Source organism: Ornithorhynchus anatinus, chromosome 14 (genome assembly GCF_004115215.2).
Source record: "Ornithorhynchus anatinus isolate Pmale09 chromosome 14, mOrnAna1.pri.v4, whole genome shotgun sequence".
Lineage (NCBI taxonomy): Eukaryota > Metazoa > Chordata > Mammalia > Monotremata > Ornithorhynchidae > Ornithorhynchus > Ornithorhynchus anatinus.
In genome coordinates, this window is record NC_041741.1 from 51,041,935 (window position 1) to 51,049,389 (window position 7,455).

General features: G+C 52.5%; 1 protein-coding gene across 4 annotated transcripts in view; it reads right to left on the reverse strand.

Annotated features, from left to right (window-relative positions):
- Positions 1-4,537, reverse strand: part of PPARA (peroxisome proliferator activated receptor alpha) — a 58,651-nt gene extending 54,114 nt beyond the window's left edge. Inside the window, exon 1 of one of the 4 annotated variants that reach the window (XM_029078652.2) lies at positions 4,477-4,537. The gene's annotated coding sequence lies outside the window, so the exon portion shown is untranslated. Of the gene's footprint in view, positions 1-454; positions 788-4,476 lie in introns of those variants that run through there. The other 3 variants (XM_029078650.2, XM_029078649.2, XM_029078648.2) reach the window with 3 other exon arrangements.
- Positions 4,538-7,455: the final 2,918 nt, after the last annotated feature.

Consider the following 7,455-nt stretch of genomic DNA (forward strand, 5'->3'; position numbering starts at 1 on the left):
TGGAAAAGTCCCATACCAGAGTAGGAACAGACAATCTCTGCCCTCAAGGGCCTTACAGATGAGAAGATTCACGTTGCCCTTTTGTAATTCAAGAGGCCTGGAGGTGTATACCATTACTATTATTATTCATAGGTTAAAATATACTCAAGTTTCCGTATAAAATGCTTTGGATTGAATTACCTGAGAACACACTGATCCAACAAGACAAGAACCACGAACCGAGGTTAAGGCTAATCCCAAATTTTCACAGAGAAAGGTGAGCAAATCTTAGAACCATTTCAGATTTCAGATTGCCTTCCGTCTGCTAAGCCGCAAGTATCCCCCGAGAAATGACGATGTACAAAACAGGGGGTGTTCGTGGCTCAAAATGGCCTAGACCCGAAACTAAGGAACGGTCTCTACACCCGGTCAGGCTTTGTCCCCAAACCCATTCATCATCCGGCTAAGTATTTACCTGGGAACGCAACTCCTTGGTTCTGGACTCCTGCTTCACACTGTTCGTCCCCAGGGAGCCCGAGAACCTTTAACATGGTCTTGGCAGTACGGTAAAGGAGGAAAAGATTGCACTACATTCTCTGGAATACCCCCAACCCTGACACAACCTTGAAAGGCAAAAGTCACCTCGACCTTCTTCCGCTGATCATGACAGCACCCTGGAATTCCAACCGGCCTCTTCGACTCATTCGGTCAGAGTCTCCAGGATGCACACCTTTCCAAGAGCTCCAGGGAGTGGATTTCCTGGTTTGCCAACTACAACCCGGACCAGGGGTCAGCAAACTTTTTCTTCTGTTTACCAAACAAAATTACCAGTCAGATGCTCTTTGCCTCTGCTGATGTGTACTCTGTTTGTTTTTGCCTGTTTGATGTCTTATCAGGATACCTCTCGGCCTCTAGCTGCTGGATTTGTTAATTACATACTGGATGACCCCCTAATCAGCCTGGGTTTTTTCCCCTCCTCATTGGGAGGAGACCAGGGTCTTCCTTGAGCACCAGGCTGCTCTCTTCCTCCCCTTCTAATCAATCAATGAATCGGATTTATGGGCGTTTATTGTATGCAGAGCACTGGAATAAACGCTTGGGAGAGTACGATGTAACACAGTGTGAAGGCACCTCCCTGCTTACAGGTAGTCTCCTTTGCCAGAGCAGCTCGGAGGCTGGAAGGTCAAAGCAGAGGGTCTTTCTGAGCCCCACCACGTGAACCCGTACCCTCTAATCACCCCGCACCGGGCATCGGGTAAAACGAGAAAAGGGAGGGCCGGAGGTGACCGGGAGATGGCTCTGACTTCACAATTCCACCAGCTAGACACCCCTGCCTTTACACGGGCACCGGCTCTGCCTCCGGCCTGGCCAAGAACAAAATGATTTTATACACCGAGCAATTATATCGGCAGAGAGTCCGCCCTTCAGAACCACAGAAACATGTAACCGGGGAATACATCGCAACATCCAAATCCGAACCAGTCCCACAGGCTCATTCTCAGACCCTGAAAGGAAAGCTAAAGGGGTACATATACCTCTCTAGAGGAGGAAAAAACCATGCCAGGAGGGCACTGACAGGCCCCCCTCAAATTCTAGGTGAAAATACAAGCCGAATCAGTCCGTCCTGTCCTTAGAAGTCCTGTGACCATTTAATCTCAGAGTGACAGATGGAAAATTGGGCATCAGTTAGCAAAATATTTGTGAGCTAGCTACACTGGGGCTTGCTTCTCATGTGGTGTTAAGTGTGCTGCCCCTTCGCAGCTGCCAACTCGACTTGACTATCACAGAACCGTCAACCTGATAACTGGGTCGTACCCTGTGTGCATCGCCTAGAGACAACACCCAGCGAAACCAAAATGTAATGATTCTTCTGCCTCTTCTCCAAGGAGCTCGAACATCCATAAATGAACATTTAAAAGTTGTTCCCAGCATAGCCAGATATTCCTGCACGGTTATTTCCCCTCCTCCCAAATATCCTGTCTCTTCACGCTTTCCTTTGCAGAGCTGCTAAAATCCCAATCTCACTTCTGAGGGCCTTAAAATTCTGCGCCACTGTGCCCGACATCCCCAGGACACAGGAGAATTCCTACAACCAAACTTACGGGGTGACCGGTCTAACTCTGAATCAGAGGGGGGGATGAACCCCAGGAAAGGTGGGGGGTGGGAGAAGTTCTGCATGAGGAAAGGGAAATCCGAAGCGGGGACCCCGTTGAGTCCTCCACTTCCCAGATCCTGGGGATGGAAGGGGATGAAGGGGAAAGGAATAGTTTATGACTCTGGCTATTTGGGGAGAGGGGAAACCCCATCTTTTCCTTTCCTGCTTTTTCTGTCTCCTATACACAGTGGAGCAGGAGGCATCTTGGGAACAACTTTCAGCCAACGCTTAGGACAGTGCCTGGCACATAGTCAGCTCTTAAAAACAAATAACGTAATAATAATAAAACATCTCAATCCCACCCAAGCCTCGAGTGGGGCGGGGGGGAAGGGTGCAGGGGTGATGGAGAGGAGGAAGCAGGGTTCCCTAGTGGGTAGACCCCAGGCTTGGGAGTCAGAAGGACCTGGGTTCTAATCCTGCCTCCTCCGCTTATCTCCTGTGCGACCTTGGACAAGTCACTTCATTGGGCCTCAGTTCACTCCTCTGTCAAATGGGGATGAAGACAGTGAGCCCCACGTGTGACCAACTCCATTAGCCTGTATCTACCCCAGCACTTAGTACAGTCCCTGGCACATAGTAAGTGCTTAGCAAATGCCATAAAAGAAAAAGGGGGGGGGGGGGCGGGGGCCCGATCCTTTGAGAGCCAGGGCTGAGGCTCGCCCAGGCAGTAATAATAATGGTATTTGTCAAGCGCTTACTATGTGCCCAGCACTGTTCTAAGTACTGGGATAGATACGGGGTCATCACATTGTCCCACGTGGGGCTCACAGTCTTCACTCCCATTTCAATAATGATAAATTAATAATAATGGTGGCACTTGTTAAGCGCTTACTATGTGCGAAGCGCTGGGGAGGTTACAAGGTGATCAGGTTGTCCCACGTGAGGCTCACAGTCTTCATCCCCATTTTCCATTTTCCAGATGAGGTCACTGAGGCCCGGAGAAGTGAAATGACTTGCCCCAAGCCACCCAGCTGGGACAGAGAAGCAGCGCGGTTCAGTGGAAAGAGGCCGGGCTTGGGAGTCCGAGGTCATGGGTTCTACTCCCACCTCTGCCACTTGTCAGCTGTGGGACTTCGGACAAGTCACTTAACGTCTCTGGGCCTCAGTTCCATCATCTGTAAAATGGGGATGAAGCCTGTGAGCCCCATGAGGGTCAACCTGATCACCTTGTATCCCCCCCAGCGCTTAGAACAGTGCTGTGCACATAGTAAGCGCTTAACGAATCCCAACATTATTATTAGAACCCACCACCCTGGCCCGGAGTCTTGCCGCGGAGCCTCGCTGCTTCTCCAGCCCCAATGCTGAGGTCACGGCGGCCCAGAGAAGTGATGTGACTTGCCCAAGGTCACCCCGCAGAGGACTGCGAGCCCGTCATGGGGCAGGGACTGTATCTGTTGCCGAATTGTCCATCTCAAGCGCTTAGTCCAGTGCTCTGCACATAGTAAGCGCTCAATAAATACTACTGAATGAATGAATGAGTGGCTGGGGTGGGGATTAACAGTAATAATAATAATGGTATTTGTTAAGCGCTTACTATGTGCCAAGCACTGTTCTAAGCGCTGGGGGAGATACAAGGCGATCAGATTGTCCCACGTGGGGCTCCCAAGGAAAAGCGGCGTGGCTCAGTGGAAAGAGCCCGGGCTAGGGAGTCAGAGGTGATGGGTTCGAATCCCGACTCTACCACCTGTCAGCTGGGTGACTGTGGGCAAGTCACTTCACTTCTCTGGGCCTCCGTTCCCTCATCTGCAAAATGGGGATGAAGACTGGGCGCCTCACGTGGGACCAGCTGATGACCCTGTCTCAGTCCCAGCGCTCAGCACAGTGCTCTGCGCCTCGTAAGCGCTTAAACCAACACCAACACCATCATGATTCTGAACCCCCATTTTCCAGACGAGGTCGCTGAAGTGACTGGCCCCCAAATCCCCCAGCCGAGCCGGGAATTCGAACCCATGACCTGGGACTGCCCAGCGCGGGCTCTATGCCCGAGCCCGGCTGGATTCGAACCCACTCCCCAGCGCGGGCTCCGGACACCCCCCTGCTTGTCAAGGCGGAGGGGGGGGGGGTGGTTCCGAGCGTGCGAGGGATCCCAAAGAGGGGATTGCGTCTCCCACAGGACGACTTGGAGGACGCCCCCAGCCCCGGCCGCAGGACCGGCCGCGCATGCGCCCCCGCCGTCCGTCCCCCCGTCAATCCAGTCCGGTGGGGGGGGGGGGCGGGGGGCGTCTCCCTCATCGCCCCCCGTCCGCGTGGGGGGCGGGGGGCATCTCCCTCATCCCCCCGGTCCGTGTGGGGGGCGGGGGGCGTCTCCCTCATCCCCCCCACCCCTCGGTCCGCGTGAGCACCTGTGAGGGCCGGCGCCGCGCTGAGGGGCGCTGAGGGGGCCGGGCGGGGTGCGGGGGGGCCGGGCCGGGCCCTGAGCGGCCCCTCGGGATCCTCCTCCTCCTCCTCGTCGTCGTCGTCGTCGTCGTCCTCTGCCCATGGCCAGGCAGGGGGGTCGGTCGGTCGCCCGGCCCCTCCGCCCCCCGCTCGCGCCGCCCGCCGCCCTCGTGCCAGCGCCCGGCACGCGCCGCCGCCCCGCCCCCTCGCGCGTGCCGCTCCCTCCCCCCGCCCGCCCGTCTGAGGGGGGCGCGCGCGCTCCCGGCGGCGAGGGTGACAGGCCCCGGAAGTGACGGGCGGAGCCCGGCGCGCGCGCGCGCGGGGGGAGGGGGACACACCTCCCCGCAGCGGCCCCGCTCATTGGCTGGGAGCGGAAGGGGGCGGGGCCTCCAGGGGGGACCCCCTCCCCCCAGGAGCGGCCCCGCTCATTGGCTGGGAGCGGGAGAGGGCGGGGGCTAGAGGGGAGGGGGGGGACACCCTCCGGAGCGGCCCCGCTCATTGGCTGGGAGCGGGAGGGGGCGGGGCCTAGAGGGGGAGGGGGGAAACACCTCCCCGGAGCGGCCCCGCTCATTGGCTGGGAGCGGGAGGGGGCGGGGCCTCGCGGGGAGGGGGGCGGGGCCTCCCCTCGCCCGCTCCGCCCAGCCGGCGGTGAGCGCGTTGTTTCTTCATAAGCACAATCATAACGATAGCGGTTAAGCGCTTACTATGTGCCCAGCTCGGTGCATTCAGTCAGTCGTCCAGTCGTATTTGTTGAGCGCTTCCTATGTGCACAGCTCTGTTCATTCCTAATAATAATACTAATGTTGGTATTTGTTAATTCATTCAGTAGTATTTATTGAGCGCTTACTATGTGCAGAGCACTGTACTAAGCGCTTGGGATGAACAAGTCGGCAACAGATAGAGACAGGCCCTGCCGTTTGACGGGCTTACAGTCTAAGCGCTAAGTTAAGCGCTTACTATGTGCACAGCTCTGTTCATTCATTCATTCGTTCAATCGTATTTATTGAGCGCTTACTATGGGCAGAGCTCTGTTCATTCATAATAATAACAATGTTGGTATTTGTTAAGCGCTTACTACGGGCACGGCTCTGTTCATTCATTCAGTCGTTCAATCGTATTTATTGAGCGCTTACTATGGGCAGAGCTCTGTTCATTCATAATAATAAAGTTGGTATTTGTTAAGCGCTTACTATGTGCCGAGCTCTGTTTATTCATTCGTTCGTTCAATCGTATTTGTTGAGCGCTTACTATGTGCCCAGCACTGTTCATTCATTCATTCGTTCAATCGTATTTATTGAGCGCTTACTATGTGCAGAGCTCTGTTCATTCATTCATTCGTTCAATCGTATTTATTGAGCGCTTACTATGTGCAGAGCTCTGTTCATTCATTCATTCGTTCAATCGCATTTATTGAGCACTTACTATGTGCCGAGCACTGTTCATTCATAATAATAATGATGGTGTTGGTATATGTTAAGCGCTTACTATGTGCAGAGCACTGTTCATTCATAATAATAATAATGATGTTGGTATTTGTTAAGCGCTTACTATGTGCACAGCTCTGTTCATTCATTCATTCGTTCAGTCGTATTTATTGAGCGCTTACTATGTGCAGAGCTCTGTTCATTCATAATAATAATGTTGGTATTTGTTAAGCGCTTACTATGTGCAGAGCACTGTTCAATCATTCAGTCGTTCAATCGTATTTATTGAGCACTTACTATGGGTAGAGCACTGTTCATAATAATAATAAACTCGGCCACTTGTCGACTGTGTGACTGCGGGCAAGTCACTTAACTTCTCTGTGCCTCAGTTTCCTCATCTGTAAAATGGGGATTAAGACTGTGAGCCTCACGTGGCACCACCTGATGACCCTGTATGTCCCCCAGCGCTTAGAACGGTGCTCTGCACATAGTAAGCGCTTAACATATACCAACATTATTATTATTTGTTAAGCGCTTACTATGTGCAGAGCTCTGTTCATTCATTCGTTCAATCGTATTTATTGAGCGCTTACTATCTGCCGAGCACTGTTCATTCATTCATTCATTCAGTAGTATTTATTGAATGCTTACTATGTGTCGAGCACTGTTCACTCATTCATTCGTTCAATCTTATTTAGTGAGTGCTTACTATGTGCCGAGCACGGTTCATTCATTCATTCGTTCAATCGTATTTATTGAGCACTTACTATGTGTTGAGCGCTGTTCATTCGTTCATTCGTTCAATCGTATTCATTGAGCGCTTATTATGTGCAGAGCACTGTACTAAGCGCTCGGAATATACAATTCAGCAACAGATAGAGACTGCCTGCCCAATGATGGGCTCAGAATCTTCTAAGCACTGGGGTAGATACAGGCTAATCAGGTTGTCCCACTTGGGGCTCACAGTCTTAAGCCCCATTTTCCAGATGAGGTAATAATACTAATAATATAATGATATTGGTAAAGTGCTTACTATGTCCCGAGCACTGTTCTAAGCGCTGGGGTAGATACAGAGTAATCAGGTTGCCCCACCTGAGGCTCACAGTCTTAATCCCCGTTTTACAGATGAGGGAACTGAGGCACCGAGAAGTGAAGTGACTTGCCCAAAGTCACACAGCTGACAGGTGGTGGAGCCGGAATTAGAACCCATGACCCCTGACTCCTAAACCCTTGTTCTTTCCACTGAGCTACGCTGCTTCTCATAGAAGTGACTTGCTTAAAAGTGAAGTGACTTGCTTAAAGTCACACAGCAGACAAGCGGTGGCCTGAGGATTAGAACCCATGACCTTCTGACTCCCAAGGACGTGCTCTGTCCACTATCATGCTGCTTACAGTACATCAATTAATCAGTGGTATTTATTGAGTGCTTCCAATGTGCAGAACACTTTACTGAGCGCTCTGGAGACTACAATAGAGGGGGGGTTGGGAGAGGGGATGCCGTGTCCCGACTAATAATAATAA